Source organism: Gigantopelta aegis, unplaced genomic scaffold, assembly GCF_016097555.1.
Source record: "Gigantopelta aegis isolate Gae_Host unplaced genomic scaffold, Gae_host_genome ctg2387_pilon_pilon, whole genome shotgun sequence".
NCBI classification, from domain to species: domain Eukaryota; kingdom Metazoa; phylum Mollusca; class Gastropoda; order Neomphalida; family Peltospiridae; genus Gigantopelta; species Gigantopelta aegis.
In genome coordinates, this window is record NW_024532912.1 from 24,016 (window position 1) to 50,283 (window position 26,268).

The 26,268-nt window shown below is 33.1% G+C and overlaps 1 pseudogene; it reads left to right on the top strand.

Moving 5' to 3' along the window:
• Positions 1-372: 372 nt before the first annotated feature.
• Positions 373-25,404, top strand: LOC121391423 (annotated as a pseudogene).
• Positions 25,405-26,268: the final 864 nt, after the last annotated feature.

The following is a 26,268-nucleotide window of genomic DNA, read 5'->3' on the forward strand; positions in this document are numbered from 1 at the left end:
GTTTCACGCGTTATGCGATCGTCTGACAGCGTGAAACTCAGAGTAACAGCAACACAGCGAGAGCTCTGTTCTTTTGTCCTTTAATTCTGTTCTATACATATACATACATATATTATACGTATATACATACATACATATAAACATACATATCTATACATATATATATATATATGTATAGATATGTATGTATACAAAAACTTTGGAAATAGCTTAATAGCTCAACAATCAGTTTTAACAGTGATTCAAATATATGTGTGTGGGTGTGTGTACATAACACTGCAAAATAGCTTAATAGCTACATTTCTTTCTTACTCTTGAGTCATCTTCCTCCTCTGGTGAGAGGAACGTTCTGTAGATATTCAACAGGAGGAGATGGAGTTTGTTCTACTAAAGCCACTGCTCAGGAGAAGGTATCTTTTCTTCTATGGTTCAGGAGATGGGGTTACTTCCTTGGGAGGCTCTGGAGAAGGTGTAGGCTCTTTCTCAGGCTCTGGAGAAGGTGTAGGCTCTTTCTCAGTTCTGGAGAAGGGTTGGTTCTTTTGGGGTTCCGGAGAAGGGGTTGGTTCCTTTGGAGGTTCTGGAGAAGGAGTTGGTTCTCTTCGGGGTTCCGGAGAAGGTGTTGGTTTTTGGAGGTTCTGGTGTAGGTGTTGGTTCTTTGGGGGTTCTGGTGTAGGTGTACGAGGTTTAGGTGGTTCTGGAGTTGGCTCTTTGGTTCAGGTGTTGGTGAGCGTTCTCTGGGAGGAGGTGGCTCAAATGTCTCTCTGGTGTGAGTCTGAAGAGAGAAAACATAAATTGATAATTGAAGAGTAGTAGTTTACTGATACACATGTCATGTGTGGTCTGTTAGAGGCATATAGTACATTTATAGCATTCCCAAGCTTACAGTCAATGTATGTGCATGTGTGTGTGTGTGGTTTGTGTGTGTAAATGTATTCTAGTAACTAAAGACATAATCACATTACAATACAAATAACTCCAACATTAATCAACACAGATGGTTGAGATACTTTTAGAACTAGTACAGATGACAAATCACTTTACACGTTACGTAATACATCAAAAGTAATGACCATCAGTTCAGGAACACAATTATATAGTAATAGTTTCATAATATCGTTGATACAAGAGGTCAAACTACATACATGCATATATTACTCAGAGAAAAATACAGTAGCCATTACCAAGACAATATTGTAATATCATTGCTTCTGTAAGCTCATTATGTAGTTTAAATGAAAGAAAACTGAGTATACAGTGACATGATTGGTACCTTTTACAACAATGTAATAATAGGACAAATATTATTATATAATACAATATATCATAATAAACATAATAATAATATTTACAAATTATACTATTAAAAAATCATGATTTTGCCAAGATACATTGAGAATTATGAACTTGTCTACCATCAACTTTTATCTTAGTATGTACTACAATATCCAATGTGGGAAGAGTTTGAGTCCCACAAGGTGTAATTTTTCTTTATAGTTATTTCTTCTATTTCTATTCTACTGTTGTCTTCATTACCATCAATAGGAATACACTGTACTACTACAACAACACGTGTTATTCTCTATGGAATAAGTGACTTAATAGGTTATAATAGTAACTTCTCTTAACATCATATCATAACAATTAGAACACTGTGGCTATAGATGACTGCCAAAGAATGTGAGAATCATTTCAGTCATGACTACAATAGGGAATTTTAAAATTACATCAATTCAATATCACGTATTATCTAATATAAGGACAGCTATAATATAGGAGATATATATATTAATATAGCCAATAACTTATATGTACTAAATAAACAATTACTACTTATTTTACATCACTTATATTATCTAATAATGACAGCTATAATATAGGAGAATATATCTTAATAGATGTACAATAAACTGTATATGTACTAAATAAACAAGTTACTAATTATTTTACATGCAGTTAGATATAATGACAGTATAGTAAGTGAGATAGATACATCTAATATGTAGTCAGTGACGGAGTAGGTTCTGTTACTCAATAAACTATACTACTAATGTTAGTAGGTGATAACATTATTACCATAGACTAACTATAATCGATATGATATCATAGACTGGAGTATTTGTTTCAATAAAGTAAAACTAATAAAACAGTATTTGATAACATACAAATAGGATACCTAAATTATGTTAACAAACATAGACACATAATAGAGTGAACCTAACATGGGATTAGACTTGGTATTAGCCTAAACATGGGGTTTAGGGTTGTAACAACAATTAGCCTAACATGGGGTTAAAGACTGTGTTATTAGACTAACATGGGGTTCAGATGTGTTATTAGCATAACATGGGGTCAGACTGTGTTATCAACCTAACAACATGGGGTTCAGACTGTGTTATTAGCCTAACATGGGGTTTCAGACTGTGTTATTAGCCTAACATGGGGTTCAGACTGTGTTATTAACCTAACATGGAGTTAAGGACTGTTTATTACCTAACATGACATAGGATTCAGACTGTTGTTATTAATTTTGAACAGCGGCCTCAGACTGTGTTATTAACCTGACATGAGGCTCAGACTGTGTTATTAACCTAACATGGATTTCAGACTGTGTTACTAACATGACATGTGGAGCTCAGACTGTGTATTGGCCTAAACATATCACATAATATGAGAATATAACCTAAAAATGCACAAATACTAGATCATCTTCCTAGTGGTTTAGTGGTCTGGCAACTTTAATAACAAAAACAATTCAAAAAACATGTTACTCATTTCCAATACAACTGCAATGAAATTATAACTCCAATTCTATTCATACATTGTAGCATATTGAGTATATTTTTGTAAACTACAGTGCATATTTCAGTATATTCTAGTATAATCTAACTCTGTAAACTACTTTACACTTTGAAGGTTAAAAATGCACTAAACCAGCTGTAACTTGAGATATACATATATTATAATTAACACATTACCAAGGAATGCAAAGAAGGAAAACACTCAAATAAAATGTAGTTTAAATACATACAAACAATACTAGGAGGAGGACACAAGCATCACTCAATGATACACATTATTAGTAATGATAACTTGACATTACTGAAAGATGACGCTCAGATGACCGTCTATCTTCAGTTCCCTGTAGTGAAATACAATAATAATGAAAATTACTACAAATAAAGAGTATACTATGAACAAATAAATTGTATATTAAGAAAGACCTCATGCTTCAACACTAAAAGGGTAAAATATGATGTAATACTTAACATCTAGTCTATAGCACCTGCTACACACAGATCAAAGACAAGTTAAAATGAAAACTGTATAGAAACCAGACTGTCTGCCCATCAGACATGTAAGTTCAAACTGTTAGATTCTCCCCCCCCCTCTCTCTCTCTCTCGATTCCACAAAGCAGACATTAAATGCTCTAATGTGTCCAGGTAATGTTAATATGGTAGAAATTTACCGAGTACCATGGGGAGGTTGGATGAACTAGACTGCATAAACACCAATACTCACCATACTAAATAGTATATTACCAGGCTTTGTTTACAGTGGAACAAGAGAGTGGTGTGTATATAAACTACAGTGGGAACTTATTGTAAAGGAAATGTTGTCTCCTACTTATTACAACGTGGTCTGGACTATATAAGGCAGGAAACGATAACTAGACAAAATTACTAGTGTAAACAAGAAAAACAACAGGGCTTAAATTTCTTGTATAAATTTCATTTTTTTCTGTCAAAAAACATTTGTTAAATGCAAATACATTTCTCAATTAAGATATAATAGTTTGAAAACTACTTGAGAAACACTTTATGAAGTATACCTTCCTCATTGCTACAAGACTAACTACATTACTACTGTACTACAAATAATGACTATTATGTAGTTAAATTACAATAACAAATACATCTTCAATGGTTTAGAGAACTAAAAATCGTTTACAATAGCAACTATTATAAGCTGGCTATACTTGGTTAGTTAGTTCAAGCCAATTGGATAATCTATTCATCTATATTATATTTTGTCTATTTTTGGTATATAATATCTGTATAACAAGTGTCAACAAGGAACAAAATAAGATAATGTGTTGTGTTAATAGGAGAAACAACTAAGCCTAAGAAGCCTGTTCGTGTGTAGTGATAATAAGTGTAATCACTTAGTTCATTTTCACTTTAGTAGACAATTGAACTAGAAAAAGAATAACTCACTCTTGGTTCAGGAGTTTCAGTGGGTGTTTGTTGACATGCTAGACCCATGTGATTTTCTCCACAGTTGTCTTCAGGTTGAACTCTGAGGTAAACTGAGAGGCATAAGTATGACTTGGGGAAGCAATCTTTGCTAGATTTTCTAACTGGTGACTTTTCACTTTTACTATTTAAAATAGCTAATGGACAGGATGTTTTTTGTCAGGTGGTTGAAAAGAGTTTACCATCTGCACACTCGTGATGGAAGTACATTACCCGTCACCGGTTTGGAAATGGTTACCAAACGTGGTGCTTGGAACCCAGGTCGACGATATTGACTGCTGCAGTCTGTCCGTCTGATACCTTGTCCAGATTTCTTTTGAAACTCTCGAAATAGCAGCTCTAATTTTTGGAACGAGTTTCCTAATCATCGGGCCTTTTCAAGCTATAGTTGAAAAAAGGGACACAATTTTATAAATTTTAATCGCAAAGAATGAGCTTATCAAACTTAAATGCAAATTAATAACTCTATTTATAATTGGAGTGTTCAATAACAACTTTATATTTATACTTTTAATGAGAAATAAACAAAACAATGCTATATTAAAAACCAACCAGCTGATAACAGTATAGTTGATCAGTCAATTTTAAAATCATAAAAATTGGCTTTTTATAAAGACAATACATGACCTCTGCTATATGAGATCACTACACTAACTACACAAAACACTTGTCAGTCTCCCTCGGTAGTTCTCTAATGAATTATAGCTGTTTGGGGGCTTATGACTATATTTAGTAGTGTCTACAAGAGTGATGATATAATTTTAGCTTTATTCCTAGAAGAATCACAACTGACTGACTTTAATCTCAATACAAACACCCTAAACGCTATGCTAACAAAATAGAATACATACTTATAAATTTATCGTGGCCACTGTGCAAATACTAGAAAATAAGGTTAAACTCGATCCTTGGGTTCTTCAAAATGTATTTTAATGTAAACAAACTTACCAGCTCTTTCAGAGCAACTTCGTCCATATCACTGTAATCTGACGCCATAGCTCTCAAACTTTTCTCTCTCTGCTCGCAGTGGCCTTTGAACTGTTACACTGGTTCTACTTGTCTGGCTTGCGGCTTAAATATGTCGGTGGCCTATTTAGGAGGTGGTGAAACAATATTCATAGCTATTAATAAAAAATTGACCACAATCAAAGAACTTGTATTTGTGCCATAAAAATTCTAATATGAACGTACCCTACTTAATTAATAATGTGTCCAACTACTGTATATGAACAACTAAAATCATTTTCCTTTCACAAGTATATAGCCATCTCTTTATTGTATCATTGTATCTTCATTGGAACACTAAAATGACAAATAATTTTTATTTATTTAAGTGAGCATTTAATGTCATCATAGTCCTACAATCCAACTTTTATGGACTCTCCAGAACGCAGTCTTTTACAAGTTGGTATTTCATGTATTCTTATCTGCATCCGTAGTATTACTAACTAAATGACATCGTGTTCCAATATTCAGGGACTTTTGTTGTATTAATTCACAAGATGATGGTCATCTTCCTCTTCTAGAGCGAGTTCATCTTCTAGTGTTGAGAAGTAACAAGTGAACTGAGAAAGATTTAAGACCACTGGAGTCACTAATTTTTCTGGTACATCTCTTATACCGTCTTCTAAAAAAAAGACAATGGAGTTTGGCGGTAATTAAACATGTACATGTATATATGTGTGTTCATAAACAGATTACATGTAATATAATTGGTAGGTATATAATTTGAATGACAAATCTTACAGTAATAGATAGGGGACGACAGTTTCACAATGAGATGGAGATTTGTAAAGAAGAGCCAAACGATCGGTTCCTTCCCAATACAATATGATACGAATAGTACTAGCATGACCCCAGCTTCTCACCTAAAGTAGAGTAGATCAAGGCTATAATGTGTGTGTGTGTGGGTGTGTGTGTGGTGTACCAAGAGCTGGAATAAGTTGAGAAGAATTGTTTCCATGTACTCGTGTTGTCATCGGCTGGTTGGGTTAGAATCACCTAATGGACCAAATCAATGGACTAATGGATAGATGGATGGATGGAGGATAGATGGATGGATGGATGGATGAATGGATAATTAAATATCAAATAAATGTATGTATGGAAGGTGGAGGAGACATGTTGACAAAACAAAATACAAAAATACTTCAAATGCTTCAAACATGACAAAAAATATGTAATATTTAAAGAATTGGTGATGTCTTACAACATACAGCCAGATCATGATCAGTAGCTAGCTTGATAAAGTTCTGAGCTAAGCCACTTAGAAGACGATTACGTTGTCCATTGTCTTTGAAACCTTGTCTAAAAAGGACTAGCAATGCTGTCAACAACACCAAACCACCCTATAATACAATATGGACAGTTAATGCCATATACAACATATAATATTTACATATAAGTACATGTGTCATCATATAGTATGTGTATTGGACTGGCTAGCTAGTCAGCTGTTTATATATACCGTCAAAGTGTTGTCACAAAGGGGTTAATATCAAGATAACATTAGTGACTAGACTCGAGAATATTTCAATAAATGTTATTCATTTGTGTTATACCAAACTCAAAAAGACAACTTTAAATATATTTTCTATGTATTGTATAGGAACATGATTTAGTACAATACAGTTTTACTATAACAATATTGGATAGTTAGCCTGAATAATTGGTGGGTGTGACTACATTTAATTTAGAAGAAGAAATATAAACTAATAAAAAACACAAACAGTAAAACAATGTAGCAATAAAAATATGAGTAAATGTTAAATATACAACACTTTATTTTCCTCATCAAAATATATTTACAATAAAGTAATCATGTTTTTAAAATTAATATTCTATTTTGCCTTACATTATTTACTTAATGAGTTTGCATACACATGACGTTCAAATGTTGCCATGACAACAAAGACCATTCCAAATCATCCTATAGTACAGTAACTAAGGAAGATTGGCTACTATTAATTTGTCTGTTATTTAAAACACTCACTTGCCAATGTTTAATAAAGATACTATTGAAACTAATAGACCGATTAGAAAGATTCTTATGGGAAACATAATAGACCAATTTGAACACATAGCACATTGTTATCTATTGTATGTATAGCCTATAAACTATAATATAACTAAATTAAATGATACCTTATATTGTCAATGTAATCAAAGCGTCATGTTCTATACAAGTTAATCCCTTAGCCAGTCTTCAATATGATATGCAGAGGCTCTTACATTAAACATAATATGCGAGTACCTACAATTGACCAAGATCTATTCTCATTTATAAAGTACAGAATCATTATCATTGCATTAAATACAAATGTATATAATATAATAGAAAATGATTCAAATATGTACATTTGTTGCAGGGAGGAGGCTAAAACATCACCAGTCAGGCCTCAAACATATGACCTTTTATGATCATTACATTAGAGCTGTTCTGTAGTAATATAATATAGCCAATACTAAAATCAGCAGCTGTTGACATCATTATTCTAGAGTTATTGACCAAATATGGTATTGATCACAAAACCACAAGAATGACCCATATCACAGGAGCATATAAAGGGATAATTAATTACTCAATGATGGTGTGTATTGGACTCATGTGTAAAAATATTTTATACTTTTGATTTTTACTATTGCTTTTGCAAAAGAATGTGGACTACTTTACGTCTAATCTATTAATATAATACTATTAGTGATATATACAATACATAATAATATTACAACACCAATACAGTATAATCCTATATTGATTCAAACACTTTGTTAAAGACAATCTGATTGATATGACTATTTCTCAATAAACTTGTTATAAGCAAGTTATAACCAGACATAGTAAAAATATAAAGTCTTTCTTGTTTTTCATCTGAGCCATTAAGAGAAGAATAAACAATCTTTCAAAGAAATGGTTTAAATTTTATAGTTTATAAGATGTATATATTTCTTTAAATATTTGTACAGAAAAATGAACTATTTCTTACAATCTTTCTGATGTAGTGATTATCCAGATCTCTCTTTCTTTAATGTAAGTGTTCATATTCTGTATTAGTACTCTTATAATACAAAGCTATGTAGACAGCAGTAAGATTAATCATTTAACATTTAATGTAATGTTAAGTGTAAAATGATGTTAGTCACCATTACAATACAAATCACAAAATATCTTTTTAAAAATTTTAACAGAAAATATAAAAAACTAATAGCAAAATGGTTATCCTACAATTTTCTCAGTTATTTATTTCATTAATTGCCACAACCTCAATAGCCCACCCACTTCACATAAATAGTCCCCTATCACCTGTCACTGTAATTTAGTACTCACCTTGTTCTCACATTGTGCTACAGTTGATGTAAAAATTGATAGGTGCTATTAATTGAATTTAACTATGACAACGATAATAATGATTCTCTTTAATATGGTTCCAGAGTTGTACCTGACTGGCTTCATCTATTAGAGCTAACAAAAAAAGATATTTAAAAATTTAAATATTAATTGCAAAAAAAATATTATTTGCTCCAAATTATCCAGTCCGCACTTACCTTGATCACCTGTGCTGTCTGCTACACTCTGTATATGTCTGACTGTAGCATTAGCTATCTTGTAACAACTCTCTCAGTGATAAAAGCCTACCCTCAGTATCAATATAAATACCCTCATGCCACACACCAAAATGACACGGTAATAGTAGGATCTACAGCTAACTGATACTAACGAGATAAAAAACAGTACCACACCCACACATAAACAGTCACCCACATATAAACAGTCACCCATAACCCTACCCACACCAGTGGAACATAATAAGGAGTTTTTGGTCATGACATTGTTACTAGTAATGAAACAGAACTGTATCATTGACTAAAAGTAGTTCTCATTTCCTATTCTAATAAACTTGACTGAAGTAGTCTCAGTGCTAGTATTTCTTAATGAAGCAGTTAGCACTAAGATGATACTGACTGAAGTAGTCTCAGTGCCAGTATATTAACTGAAGCAGTTAGCACTAAGATGATACTGACTGAACGTAGTCTCAGTGCCAGTATCTTAATTAAGGGATTAGCGCTAATACGATACTGACTGAAGCTCAGTCCAAAAACAATAAAAGCTCCTTACTTTGGAGAAAAGGTAATGCTAGGAAAACATCATTAAGATAACAAAATTATCCGCAATACAGATAAGTATATACGACTATAATCGTTTTTAACCAAAATATTCTTTTAAGGCCCAAAAACTAATTCTAACTAAAAAGCAAAAAAGTAAACTAAACAATACTAAAACTATCAACAATAGTTAAAATTGTTACTTTGTGTCTTATAATAAGAGGGTTCTACTGATAATGAATGGTATCTTACCATTTTGTGTTTTAACAATCCCAGGAGTACCCCAAATATAGTTATTTTTTAATACAGGGACTCCCACCCTCCTCATGGTATCAATACGAGCAGGAAAACGTGGAAATTGATTCTGTATTGTTCAGGTTTTAATACTTCTAATGCTGGTCTTCCCTTTAATTGTGGTAACAGAATAACATGTATTAAGAGGGGAAGGGAATGGGTGGAGCCACTTGAATCTTTGGCATAACTATTTTCATAATTTCAACAAAGCTTCAATAATGGAATACTTAACTCTACAGATAAAAATAATATTAATTATAATATTTATATCTCTGAATATAGAAGCAAAAGTTGGTGAATTTTAGTTTTAAAACACTTTAGCATGAGTCAATTAAATCTGAAACAATGACAGCTGAAATTTTACCTTAGATTCTTGTGGGTGTGTGAGAGGTGTCGTGTGTGGATTGGGTTTGTCATGCTTAGGAATGCAATAATTGCTTTATAAGAAACTGTACCACGGTAGACAAAAGCATGTGATCAATTAATGTTCACAGTGAGAATATTTACATAATGTTTTGTGATGTAATGAACCTTTAAAGAAAAAGAGATAACAATTTTAAAAACATTCATTCAATTCAAAGAAAAACGTCTTATTTGTCAATATTCTCTTGGTTAGACAAGGGGGAGCCTAATCAGCTAAAAACAGAAATATTCTAATCCCATTAGGGACACCGAATTTGATACTAACACTAGAGTTAACATCTAGATATATTTGGGGGTGGTACCCAGATATCACTTACCTACGCTTCGACTGAGCTCTGCTACACTAACATATGTCCTGTCATCGCCAGTTTTCATAGCCTGCGTCATGCTAGTTTAGCTTTATGAGGATAAGACAGAGGAGAGGAACGAATGGGGACGACTCAGCATTAGAAGATGCACGTGGAAAATTTTGACCACGCCCATCACTATGGCTTCAAGGGCTGAAGAGAGCAATGACTTCAAATTCATCTCTTCCCTCCAAAATAGACCAATGCACAAATACAATATCCCAGAAGTTGGTGGGACCTAAAAAAAGGACGTAAGTAATTCGTTTCTTACCGTTCATGTCAGTTTTTATTAAACAATACTATATCAACTTGATTTCCATATTCACAACTCCAATTCTTTCCTCTATTTAGCTCGTTCCATATCTCCTAAGAAAGGCAATATTGTAAGAATTTGCGAAACTAAAAAAGGAATCATTCATCTGCTTTTATTGTAAACTGGATTAAAAATTATTTAACAGAACCTTCAGTAAAGTAATTGGACCAAAAGTTTGAAGCGAGATTAGTTAATTTAGCATTCAGGAAAAGGACAGCATCTTCGTATGCTTGACGCCTTCACTGCTGCTGATTGGAATCACTACCTTCAACCCAGTGGGAGTGGCACTTCTAAAGGAAAGGGCAAAGACAAGGGAAAGAAAAGAAGTTATTTGGATCTTCAAAATTAGGACTTATCTTTTCATACTAAACCAATAGAACATATTCCTATAGCAACCTTTGATCTCCAAAACTACTTTCCAATGGTTAAATCTCTTCTCTAAGACTCGCTCTTTTTAGATATGACTGTTATCTTTTGCCAAAAATGGCAACATCTCGTAGTTTGTTGGGAGAATATGATACTGACTCTTAATGGTTGATGAGTGATTCAGGAAATTGAAAAAACACTCAAGAATAAATGTGACCACAACCTAAAGATCTTACTAAAAAGGGAAGGGAAACAAATCACCTGACTATTAACACCATCAAGAAAAATATTGATCTTGAATAAAGAGGTCAATGAAGAATCTGGTAGAAGTTTCTTTGATGCCAACTAAGCGATAACGACAGTAGCTCTGAAACAAGTGCAAAGAGGATATCCTCCTGTTAAACCGCTAATGAGACCAAGGGTAAGAGGTGAATCAGAAACTTCCATTCAGAATTGTCGAGTAGATGATAACCTTTCCTCTACCTCAGCTTAGTAAAATTCATAGTGGTATGTTGTTGAAGCACACACCTGGATCCGTTTTTTCAAAAATCCTTATAGAGAGGCAGAAGATACCAAGTTAGCTATACTTAAACATCATGTAGATTTAGCTCTTCAGAAGAGAGAAGAAAGATGGGAAAAGAATGATATCAATTTAAGAGAGGGAGTAAGCGAAAACAAGGAGAAGGCCCTCAAGGAGATTTTTTTTGATGAGTATGATTCTGGTATTAAAGAGACAAGTTGAATCGTGTGAAGGCGGTGCACCACAAGGATTACTGCCTTCACAGAAAATAATGAAAAGCTTATCACACAACATCAAGCTAAGGAAAGACCATGGACAATGAGACACTGACTTGTGCTAGAATATTGTCCTTTTGAGTCATATTCTGTAAATAGTTATGAAGTTTTATGAAATCACTGTAAAAGTTGCCACTCTATTAAAAAAAATTTAATTGATTAATATAATTATAACATAGATTTGTTACTAAGAAATGACTAAATAGTTGACCAGCTTCTAAAAACTCACAGCTAGGCCTCTGCTGTGAGGTGACATTAACTGTAATTATTGTCTCAGTGATTATGGTTGATATCAGGTGTTCTATTTTACAAGGAATAATATCCTCTAAAAAGAAATCATTTGATAGTATAAAAAATAGTAACATAGTTATTATGTATATATGTATTTCATGTTTCATAAAAACAGCATAGGGCTCTTATTTTATCATTTTTTTCCTATTTTCAATATAATAATCTGGTCAAAAAAACATCAATGTAGAATGTGGCACCATTTAACAACCTATGAATAAAAACACTATTAGACACATTAGCATATGACCTTCCTTCTAATGGGACAAACATATAAAAATCATGTGCAATCACATGAAGAAACTTACCAATGAAAACTAAGTACGATGTTGTAATAGATGTAAAATAGCAAGATAGTATGCACAGAAAGAAAAGAAGTCCAAAATATTTTGTTCCAAACACGTTACATAGTTTGGATATATAAACTTTCTTAGATCTTTCAACAAATCTGAAGCATAGTCATATAATCTGTTCAATAACTCTTTGTCTACGCCAAATTCATTACCTGAAACAGTCCATACTCATTTGGTATAATAACTAATTTATTTTACTAGGAGTACATATAAAATTAACCAGACCAAATAATACAAAAAAAAAAAAAACCAGCAAAAAAAAAAAAAAAAAAAAACAATACTAATTCTTGCCAAAAGATACAGGCCAATAATACTTCTGTGCCACATCTCTCGGTCCAGGCTCTATTTGTTCAGAACATAGCACAAAGTTTTGCTTGGGAGTAGAAAAACCTACAATTTTATGATAATTACTAATATTAGGTATTAACACTAGTATTACCATCTTATTCCCCAAGTTGTAAAAGCTGGGTGACATATGGAATAAACAATGACGTCAGTTTATCCACAGAGTGTGGTACTACTTGACTTCGTGTAAGTAACACGGAGCATAATAAAGGACCGTTTGTTAATACAAATATCCCTGGAAACATTCCATTTGGTGTCCATGGTAACCATAGATAGATTAGAGAAGGAGGTGTTTGCAAAGTAACAGAAATCGAAATAAAAAATAATGGCTGACGAGTTTTTTTATATGTATACACCTCGATATGCAAATTAATATTATTGTCTCCTAAATAAAAGAAATTAGAGATGATAAATTTTTTTATTTTGTTACATGGGATGTTAAAAACTTTCAATCATGATATTAGTCACACCCCAAATTAATATTGGAACTAAGAGAGGATGTTCGGGGTTATCAACACCAAACTAGGTACTACTACCATCCCGGATCAATGAATCTCTTATTTTAACATTAGATCTTACCAATGTATGCCACATGTAAAAAGTCCAGGTTACATATCCAATGAGAAAATGATGTTAGAATGATATTAACCAAAAAAGACAGTAAAAATGATCTTATCTGCCGCTGGGTCACTCAGGTTTTAATCAGAGTAAGTATGTCTTCATCTAGTCTTCAACGTATCAAAGTCCATGAAAATCTGACTTGACTCTTCAGTCTCGCCTGATCTACAAAAATCTACGACTCGAAGGAATTTAGATATTAAATACAAGATGACGTAGCTTGGTTTGACCAAAAAAAGGACATTAAAATCATATAATACAAGCGATACCTTGAGGCTTGGCCATCTTGTACCTTTTGTGTTTATTTTAACGTATATCAAAACAGTAATACACTCTAAATTTTCGGTTGGTAATTACATGCTTATCATGTGCAGTGAACATGTTCTTCACCATAGGGGGGAGGGGTCCTAATTATAGCTAATGTGCAAACACTTATCTTGTTCTCCTGTTGAAGAGCAGGTAGAGTGAATTAGAAGCAAAGAAGCCAGTTAATTATCTATACAACATTGTTCGAGAAGTTTATAGTCGCGCCTTCCAGAAATACAAGCCTACAATCTTTACTTAATGCACACATGAGCAAATAGTTATTTAAATGTTTATAGATTGTAAATGAATATTCTTGTCAGTCTTTGTGACATTTCCAATTATTTCTAGCTCTGCAAGTACTCATTGTTTCAACTGGTAACATGAGATCTATCATTAGTACTACTACTGGGATAAAGATACATAATATACGTGGCCTTTTATTTTCTCTTCTGCTTTGGAACTACATAATAGTAAAATTACACTACCTCTATAAACTATATAACCTTCCATAGAAACTTCAGGTTTATATGATGGTGCTATTGCTCTCTATTAGTTATGGCCTTACACACTAAATATAGTGGAAATCATGTTTTCCCAAATAACCACAATAATTCAGTGGATGATCCTTTAGCCCTGCATGTATAATGGTACAAAATGATTTCTTTTTTAACTTGGCAAGAGAGAGAAGAGGGAAAACCTTTGCTGTCCTACTGGTTTAGACTTTGGTCGTATTGTTTAATAATATAACACTACTACAAGTTTGAACTACATCCAGATTAGTGTAATCTTAATCTGTATGTTTCACAATAATGATTTCATTTTAATATAAACCAATGTGTATATTTTCTCTCTCGTCATTAAACCTCTCAGTACCTTTATGATGGAACAGTCGTCAAATAGTACATTATGAAAATATAAATCAAATATTCTTTAGTTTTCATTCGATATTTCTAATCAATTTATCCATCCATCCTCTGTTCATCTATTATCTGTTCATCTCATTATCGTTTTTCCCGTTTATTTAACATTGAACACTCTTTCCAACTACCATTTTGACAAAGATTGATGGACGTTAGACTTTCCACATAAAGGTTGTATGAATGGATGGATAGAAAAATTTGATGGATCAATGGACAGATAAACAACAGTAGTAACAACATCTTGACCTTTTGTGCTAAGCGCACAAATATGAACTTTTATATTAGGTTTGATTCCTTTAGCACTGGTTGTGCAACAACACAAGTATGAGAAGGGTTATACTCACATATCAGTTGAAGGAACTGTCATGGCAAATTTGTTCCTAGTTAAAATTGGACCTAGGTCCAATTTAAGCAAGTTAAATTTGACCTAGGACCCCATTTTGCTGCCTAATTTGGACCTATACTGCAAAATTTGTTCCCAGAGATAGGCCCACCTTTGGCCGCAAAATATGGTCCGAAGTCTCTTTTTGGCAGCTAAATAAAGCAGCATATGTTATGCAATTATAGGTTATTATTATAATATAGGTAATGATTAAGAGTTTTTACACAAGTGCCAGTATCCATGCATGATATGTGCCTCTTGGTCTGCCAAATGGCTCTTTGAGACATCAGCACAATCCTTCATAATATCAGTCTTTCCAGCTTCGCACTTAATCATTCTACTCCCTTCTGCTTGACGACATTTGTAGTATACTCTAAATTTAATATCAGCAACACATGTTTTGCTTTCTTTTTTTTCACACTGGCAGGGAATGGGTTAATTGTCTTATTTTCAAGACAGTGACAAAGGGGTCCCTTAATGATGTTGAAAATAGGTTATTGTGTTGGGGTTTGACTGCCACAAAGAGATGTTGGCAAAAGCTAACAAAGCCGCTCACAAAATATATCAAGAGCATGTGTACACGCCTAGCAAGGAAACCCGTGACCACCATTATTATTGCGGGAAAATATCAGCCACTACTAGACCACACGCCGGACCGAGCCAATTAAGTGTGCCAGAATTTCCCGCCAAATTGAAATGGTCACAGGTTTGTGTCTTGTGTAGTCAAAATGAAGCATGACAGAGATCTCTTGATAACATAAAAGACTTCATATTTCAAGGTTATACAAGGTATCAGACCCCCGTGGGTCTTCATCGCTACTATTTGTGTTTTATGTCTTTGATTGTTCTCTGTTCTCTTTTATTTTGCTAGCTTGTTCTCATTTCTCTGATAAATGTTTTTTTTTTTGATTGTTCTTCATTCTCTGAATATTTTGTGTTACCTTGGTTCTTAGTTCTCTGATATTTTGCTTGGGGTTTTGTTTATTTCAGTTAATTTGTATATTTTGCTTGGGGGGGGGGAGCTTGTTCATCAGTTTCTCTGATGGTTGTACTTGATTGTTTTCGGTTTCTATGATATTTTGTCTTATTCAGTTCATACTAGATTTGATTCTCCATTGGATTGCTTAGCTTTGTTTCAGTTCTCTTATACTGATATTTGATTCTTGATCAGTTCTTAGGATTGTTCCTCAGTTGATGTTCTTTTTTTCTCTGATATATGATTTGTCACTGTTCAGTTCTCCCAGTTAACTGATTTTGAATTCTTTCAGTTTGATATTTTGATTGTTCAGTTCTCCATTTTTGCTGTCAGTTCCTTGATTATTTTTTCACTGATATGCTTTTGATTTCTCCAATGTTGAAAAAAAAAAGTTCTCCTAATGGTTTTCATGATTGTTCCAGTTTCACTGATAGTTTGATTCTTCAGTTCAGTTCACTCGTTCCGGATTGATTGTTCTCAGTTCTCTGATATTTTTGATTGTTCAGTTTCTCATGGATTTGATTGTTTTCAATATTTGATGGTCCAGTTCACTGATTTTTGATTCTTCTCAGTTCATTGATGATTGATTGTTCTCATTCGAATTCTCTGATGTTCTATCTTGTGAAAAAGATGAGTGCTCTCCTGTCCATTCTCTCTCTCTCTACTTCCTTCAAGCCTTCTTTGCCTCTTCTTTTTTATTTTTTAATTTTATTTTTTGGGCTATTCAGCCTATACACCATACACACACTCATACAATCCTAAAAATTATCTCCCTCCTGCCGCTCGGGCCTAAAAAAATTTTTTTTTAATAGCTCAGGCCGCGAGTGGCGGGGGGGCAGCTTGGATCTTCTAGGGTGCGTGTGTGTGGTGCAGTGGTGTGTGTAGGTTGGTGGGTCCTTTTTTCACTTCCTCTGTCTATCTTCACTCTCTAATCCACTCATTGTCACCATCAGTTCATAACTACTCTCTTTTCTTTCCTGCAGGAGGCAGCACTGATGAAAAGGGTTTCCTGTCATTTCCATTCATCCATCCACTTTTCATCCATTCTTTAGTATCCAGTTGTTATCTTCTCTTTTCTTCCCTCTATGTTCTCAACTGCAGACTGACTGGACTCTTGGGAACTCTCCATCTTCTCTTTCACCCTACTATTGTTGAATTGGAGACTTTTCACTGGACTTCTGTGTATTGGAGACTTCACTGGACTTCTTGGTGACTTGGAGACCTTCACTGGACTTCTTGGTGGATTAGAGACCTTCACTGGACTTCTTGGGACGCTTTAACTACAGAGATATTAATTTTTTATTTTTAATTTTTCATTTGTTTTTTTTCTGGAATTTTTTTATAGTTTTATTTTTCTTAAGAAATAGTTTAATTCTTTTAAATAGTTTTGTCTTTTTATAGTTCCCTTGTTCTAAAAAACAGTTTTCACTAAAATAAGTCAATCTTAGACTTTAGTTTCAAAGGTGTTTTTAATAGTTTGTTTCTAAAAAACAGTTTTGCAACTAAAAAAGTCAGATCTTAACTTTTATTTTTTTTCAAGTTTTTTTCACTGGCAATCTTTTTGCATACTTCCCTAGCTCTTTCCATTTGACTAGTTGACGGTTCAGTATTTCACATCTGGATCATCAATTTTCTCCCCTTTTTCTTGTCCAGAACCTTGAGATAGGCAAGGTGGTTCTTCATCACCTTGGCATAAGCTTGCACACCTTCTCTTGAGTGATATTTGTCTGGATATTCCAGAAATCATCTGAGCAAAGAATATTCAGTGCAACTCTTCTCAGAGACAGCATCTTGTTATCCTCAAACATCCTCCTGTTTCTTCACAGCTTCAGGTTGCATATACTCCATCTTTGCTCTTCTAAGATTCCAGTTTAGCACATTTTAGAAAAATCTGATTACACCCTGTTGTTTTTGTGCTTTTTAAAACCCTATGTTGGCGCCAACTTAGTACCATTATATGTTGAAAAAACTGCTAATTATTGAATATTGTACTTCAATTTTTTTATTTCCTAATTAAACTCTGATTTTATTGAACTAATTGAACTATTGCACTAGTTCATTTTCAATTAAATGCCCATAGTCAGTCCAGTCCTGTATGTCTTTGCATCTACTGTATTAGCTCCTCCCTCTTGTTCCCCTCCCCCCCATCCCCTTAGACCATTCTTCTACCATACTATTGTACTTGCTGTATTTCTGTGGCCCCACTCAACCCACACAGTTCAAAAAAAAAAGAAACTACTGCACTGCCCGGGCAGTGCAGTACAGTTTCTTTTATTAAATATATTTTTTCTTTGTTTTATTTTTTAAAAGGTTTTTTTTTCAAAGGTTTTTAATAGTTTGTTCTAAAAAAACAGTTTCACTAAATAAGTCAATCTTACTTTAGTTTCAAAAAGTTTTTTTTCAATTTTTTTTTAAAAAATATTTTTCTTTTTTAGTTTTTTGTTCTTTTTTATATTTTTTTTTCTTAATTTTCTCTTTTGTATGGTTATATATTGTTTTCTCTCATTTATAGCTTGTTATTTATTTCTTTTATAGCTTGTTTTTTAGTTTTGTTTATTTTTCTTTTATCTTTTGGTATTAATTTTTTTTTAAAAAAACATTTTTTTAAAGTCAATCTGTAACTTTAGTTTTCAAAGATATTAAGTTAATTATTATACAATTCACATTAGAATTGAATTTCTTGAATAAGTTTAGAAATTCAATTTCTTTTGAAACTGGTAACTTTTTTCAAACTGTAATACATCTTTAAACCTGAAACTGTAATATTTTTTATCTTTAGTATTACTTCTTTAATAGCCAACTACAATCAGTTTATCCTACCATTGCTGTTGTATTATTATAAATTATGCTGATTGTTATTACAACATAACATTATCCATCATTTTTATTCCTGTTAGTTTTACAAGAAACAATTCTTTAATTTCATCATATTATATCTTTTTTTTAAAAAAAACTATATGGTTAAATTTTCATTAATTGATTAATATAGCTTTCCGAAATAGGATTACTTATGTCAATATACCTCAATTATAATGTTCATGTTGTTATGTTTTTATTTGGTATAAAACTTGACAGTCCCCTCTATACCAAACATGTTTAAAAGAACAACCATCCTGACTTGGATCACCTTTGCCTGTCCGATCATTCCCATGTCTAGATAATTAGTAACCTATATTCCATTACTTTTTAAACCTTTTTATTTATTCATTTTTTGTTGTTGTTTTAAGTTTTAAAAAATAGTTCTAAATCAGTTAGCTTTTAAGATGATTCAAATTGAACCTATGTTTTCTGATGTAAGTCTTCTCAAAGTAAAGCCCACATCATGTCTACATTTATCACTTAAATGTAACTTTAATATAATCAATATTATTTAAACCAATTTCTTTTAAAAATGAAAATTATTTTATTATTAAATTTGTCTCAATTGTTAACAAATGAAAAGGTATATTGTTGTCTTTTAAATATCAATGAAAGATGATAATTAGAATATCAGTTTCTCATTTATTTACAGTGAAAATGTTAACAATACCCTTTTTTTATCCTAATTGAGAGTTACATCTGTTGTCATGACAACTCTCGCTAGGTGATTGCGGGACCCTAGTTTTTCAGCTCATCACAAACTTGATTTATAGCTATCACACCTCCTATAATTATGAGGCCTAGATAACAATATGACATAATAGGTTTGTCATAGTTATATTCAATTATAAATCTATTTGTCCATAAATGAATTCTTGATCCTCTATATCCATCTATTGATTCAACTATTCCTCCATCCATTATGTCCAGGTTTCTTACTTCAGTTTTTCCTTTTTTAAGTTTGTTACAGCACCATTTAATATATCTTTTATGTGAATTATGTTAAAGACAATACCAGTTGTCTATTTATAAGAAGATATCATAGCATAATGCTTAGCTGCGCAACCTGTACATGACATGGATCACATGATTCATATCACATGATAGCCACATATAAAACTTTCTTTTACTGTGTCTACAGTCAAGACATTTGTTTTCTACCAACACTTTATAATTTACTAATGGGAGGACAACTCTCCTATAAAGGATATCATACAGTGTCTAGAGAGAGAGAGATACAGAGACAGAGGGGGGGGGGAGATAGCAACAGAGAGATGGAACATATAACAAACATGTTTACCTTGTAAATCAGGTTGAGTTATAATTCAATGTCCTTGTAATGCTACAATTTTCTTGTTTTGCTGGTAGATTGTGTATAGTAGTGGGTGTGGTTTCATACTTACATAAGATTGTTTCCCCTTGGTTTTTTAACAGACATTTAAGTAATATTAAAATCAGTGATAGAGTAACCAGGTGATACTGCACATGAGATATCACTAATATCATGTGACATTGACCCCATCTTTTTACTTCCTTGATCAACGACACAGACACATCCTGATGTTGGGTCAACATGGCAAACAACCGCACATTTGTAATTTTTTCAGTGTTTGATTGTACATACCTCCCCACTGAAAACATTATTATAATTTTTGTAAGACAATAAAAAAGAAACTGAAAAAAATATTACAAACTGGTCCCGACTTTTCTTCTCATAGCATATTCTTCTTCTCTCAATGCTAGTTGCCAGCCTTTTTCCTAATACTTCTCTTTACTGTTAGCAGAACAATCTGAGGCATAAGTTCAATTTTCTATGTAGTTTTTTTTATTGCTTCATTAGTCAGGTTCCCATCTTCTCTCTGCTGTGACATTGCCTTTTGACACTTGAAAGTTCCCCAGGTTTCCCTCTCCGAAGGTCGCCCTGTCAAAGAACGTGCATGTATGTCCTTCTAGATCATTTGAACCTGTCGGAGCATCTGCATCTTGACCTGTCAAAGTTCATGCATGTACGTGACCTTATTTGTTTATATTTAAATGAATGGGCGTGGCTACCACTTTTTACTCTAAACAAGTTATGCTTATCCGTTTTGCATTATCTTGTGGTGGTTTGCTACGAGCTCTTAGACCGACACATCTCTACTTTGTTATTGTTCAAGTAAGTAGTATTTAATGTTATAATGTTCCTCAGTTACTATGATGTCTATACGCGGATCAACTTCACAAACGAAACTCTCATTAGTGCCCTTTAAACATAGGATTCAAGATTGTAGCTTAGGGTTAAGGGTTCATGTTTATGGAGTAGTGTTTTATACAAAACAATGTGTATTGTTATTTAAGGTTATAGGATTACCAGCATAATGAATATTAATTAGTATAGTTGTAAGTTGCATAAATACCTCGAGACGGAAATTAATTAATTTTCTTCTAGTAATATTGATACGAATTCTTACTTAATAATAAACGTATATAAGAAAAATGACTGCTGTGACTTCTGTTAAACTCAAGATATTTGATCAAACTTTTTATCATTGGAATCTTCCTTTTATAATCTTCTCTGGTTCTGAAACCTCAATAATGATTGATGGAAGATTTTCTTCTAGAAGCTTTTTTTAGAAGAGTAGTGTGGGTATTCCTGTGAATTGAGACCATTTGTCAAACAATTTCAGGCACCTAAGTGTAGATGAATTTTGTAGAATATTTGTATTAATCCTTTGTTTGATGATCTCTTGTAGATTTTGCAACTATTTTTATTGACATGTTGCATGGATTAAAAACTTGATACTAAACTTTGAATCTTACTACATGTAAACATTCTTGTGGTCCTCAATAGCTTATGAATTACATTACCATTCTTGAGGTTAGATTTTGCTTGGAATTTGATATCGAATTAAATTTAACCTTAAAAGAGTAGCTGATTTCATATGAGTTGAGTTCATGTAAGTTGATCTTGTAGGAATTGATTTTAAGAACTGTGCCAATAGTCTGGGTAGGAAGTCATACTATGGTCTTCCTCTTGGACCTATAGGCACTGACTTGATTTAATGATACCAAACCATTACCACAGTCTCGCTGTATATCCATGAGTAGTGGAAAGCAGGTGAGTTTTACGAGAGCTCTGTAGAAGCTGTTAAAGATATTAAAAGTGGGATCAAATTACTAGTAGAGGTATGTATTAATATGATGTAATTATGAGGTCTTAAATATATATGATGTCATTATGATGTATATCGTTACTGTTTTTTATTATAGGTTTTGGGTTATGTGGTATCCAGAGGGAATTTAATTGAGCCTTAATTAAGACTGGTCCTACTGAACTGACTGTAGTCAGTGATACTGCTGGGTAAGAATATAATGTATGTGATAGTGGTTGTTTTAGTTAACTCTAAACTAAACTAAACCCTTTTAGTTTAGCCTATTTTACTTTTAGTTAAATAACATAACTAACTAAATCTTTTTCATCTGACAATTACTAACTAAAAGTTTTTTGAAACCCAAGAAAACTAACAAAAACTAACTAAAATTAATGCAATAATGGCAAAACCTAACTATAATGAAAGATAGCACAATTCAATACAGCACATGTATATCTTTCACTTTGGCTACACAATAAGCTATCACAATGCACAATACAACTGTGTGCTGGGCATACATCAGTAGACAGTAAAAAGACAGGAAGTTGAAACTTCTATTATGTCTGCTATGTCAACTGGAAGACCAAAGCAAACCCAATTTGGGGAATACTTTTGACGATAATGAAGCACCAAACAATAATGTTTGCAAGATTGAGACCTCAAAAAAGGTTGAATGTGAGAATAAAATAAAAGGAAAAAAATCCAACCAATTTAAACAGTACCCGAGCAAATGATACTTATAGGTAGTTATTGGAGAAAGAAAAAGAATCTTAAGGATAATAAAGCTACTTGTAATGGTAAAAGACACCAGGCAACTAAGCCTTGCTTTGATACTGCATAAATCTTCTTACATCAAATAATTTAGAAAATAACTGAGAAGTTAGCTACATTAATTGGTAGTGCAAATGTTGCAACAATTATAGTGGAAAACCAGGAGTTTTGTGATTTAGTAATGGAACAGATTCTCCTTCCAAGGCTGGGTATGAATCAAGTGATGGAACAAGATTCTCCTTCCAAGGCTGGGTATGAATCAAGTGATAGATGAAACCGATTGACAGATACATACTTAAAGAATAAAATACTTTTAAGAAAAACAGCAATATCTTTAGTCTAATAACGCATAAAATTTAACTAACTTTTCTCAACTATAGCTAACTAAAATTATTCCTAAAGCCAGAGAATAAACTAAAATTATTCAACAGGCAGAAAAAAACTAACTATAACTAACTAAAATTATATGAAGCTAAACTAAAACAACACTAGTATGTGATGATCTCTCTCTCTCTCTCTCTCCTCTCTCTCTCTCTCTCTCTCTCCTCCTCTCTCTCTCCTCTCCCTCTCTCTCTCTCTCTCTCTCTCTCTCTCTCTCTCTCTCTCTTCTCTCTCTTCTCTCTCTCCTCTCTCTCTCTCTCTCTCTGGCTCTCTCTCACAAACAGTATTGACACCTTTGGTCTTGGTCTGCTTTTATATACTCGTCAAATAAACATATGACATCATCCTATGTTGGAGAGAATGCTGAATTCGAGCGGCAATATTTATCTGGTGAACTAGAGGTGGAACTTACTCCTCAAGGGAATTTGGCTGAGAGAATTCGTGCGGAGGTGCTGGATACCAGCATTCTACACTCCAACAGCTTATGGTACTCTAATTCATCATGGAGGATCCCCAATAAATATGATAGCAAAAAGGAATATCGAAATTGCAAAGCAAACCACGAGAGGTAATATCTCTTCTAATTCTTAATCAGTCCATTCATTAAATCTGCCCTTGTTTATTCGCTAGTCTCGAATGTTTAATGGACGTAATTATGTACTTAGGAAGCCATTACTGGTGATTATTCTCTCATTAAAGCATGGAAGTCTGACCAGAGCTGGAAATTTAGTGTTCAAAATGCAGCTAAAAATTTTAATATCCCCTATGGCCAAAGCCAGTCCTATTACAATAGCAGAGGTATGTATGTATAAAGTGCTAGCCCTCCTCCTTTTTGATGAGGTGAGGAGGGTCAACTGCACCATTGGAATGTATGGAATGCTACAATGTTTATATATCATGAATAATAGTTCTAGGAGTTATGAATAATGTTGTTTGGTTAGATTATTTTTAAATAGTTTGTGATACTTTGCACAAATCATGTATCCAATTTTTTTAGGTTGAAGAAATTGTTGACATAGGTTCTTTTGCACCTGAAGATATCCATGTACCCAGTATTTTGTAAATCGTGTCATTAAGGAGAGAAATCTGAAAAAAGAATTGAAGTAACTAAATTATATTATATAATAATTATTAGTTCTATACTTTTTAATTGCTTAGCATCGAACTGTACGAAAGAGAGAGGAGGCAGATACTAAGTTAGTTCCTAGTAAAAGGAGCTATTATCAGAGAGAGGATTGCAAGACGTGTTGCTCTGGAATTTAAAGATGGCATGTATGGTATCCTTGGAAATATGTTAGATAGTCTTAATATTTTTGATGTTACATATCCTGAGTCCTATCCATCCAGCCAACTTGGGAATCGGGATACCAATGTTGGCCAGTAATTACATTCCTAAAGGATGAATGTCATGGTTGCAAAGTGAAAATGGTATCTTAGGACTGGTGGGTGTGGTTTATATAGACAATGTCTATTTTATAGTGACCTTATTATTATAGGGGCCATATCCATATGAAGGTGAAGAAGATGCTGATTTAATTAATGCTGGCAAAGAGACTGTCACTATTCTACCATCTGGGTCCTTTTTCTCTAGTGACGAGTCATTTGCTATGATAAGAGGGTAATCCCTTATCAAACATCATTTTAATTTAATTATGTTCCTTTATTTGATAGTGGCCATCTGAGCTGACTGTTTTGGGTGCCATGCAAGTCTCAAAGTGTGGTGATTCTTGCCAACTGGATGATACCAGTAATGATCACATTATTTATACTACAGTTAATGGCTTTTTGAAATCTAGGGGAAAATTGTAAAAGGGATGGGCGGAGCTATGGATCTGGTGTCAAATGATGATATTAAAGTAAGTCATTGCAATGCAGCATACTGTTAAGGTAAGGGACATGATGATTATTGACTCTCTCTTTTCTCTTTTCTTTCAGGGAGGTGGTCACAAGATAGTAGATGAGTGTACTCTGCCCATTAACAAGAAAGAATTGTGTTAATAGAATAATTACAGAAATGGTATATAAATCATGTACATATATATGTTGTCATGGTAACCCAATATGTGTACATGTATAGTGTGTATTTGATGTTGATCCTGAGAAGGGTCTGAAGCTGATAGAAATTTCAGAAGGGGTCAGTATTGAAGATTTTTAATCAGCTACAGGGTGTACATTTGAGGTAATATAATATAGTAAATGTATATTACTATCATTTTATTGTATAGATATCTACAGATCTAAAACCAATGGGACAAGCTTGATTATTATTTATTACATTATCGAAATTAACAATTTTTAACTTCGCTTATGATAGTATTGTTCTGTTTTTTAGTTTGTTAGTGTTGATATAACACTATAAGTTACTGTTAATAATTCCTACATCAGCACTAACTCTGTCAATGTAATAATAATGAGTTAGTGAAGGTACATATATTGACTAAACCAATAAGTAGTGAGGTTGAGGTAATCTAGAACATTCTAGAGAATGTTTTCAATAAATTTTGTAACTGGACGGTATCACTATGATCAGCTCCGTAAATAATTTCATTAAAGGTAGACCTTTATGTGCTACTTCGACAGCTCCACGTACATCTTCACTAGATGAATAACAAATGATCATTATAATGCTATTAATTTTAATATCATATATATCTTACCTACGAAGCAATAACTCTGCTAAATTTGGCAGTTCTTGTGTTAGTTCTATACTCTGTGAACCATAGACACCTTCTATAGCATCACAGCTCTGTTGACAGTAAGAAACTGCTGCTGAAGTAATTATCTTAAAAAGTTTTCAAATGTTTGCATTAAAATAGAAGACTAACTTTGTAGAGCATATGCACAAGCTATTGCATTACATGTACGACCAAATTCTTGGTTGAATTTAAAAAGCACTCGAGACTGCTCTTTATAACATTTCAATAGAAGAGTTATTGATGAAGCTTTTTTGAATTGAGATTATAATACAAGGCTATATAATAGCAGATTTCTTACTTGTCTTGCCTTCTATATAGAGTTGATCTGCTAGACATTTTATCTAATG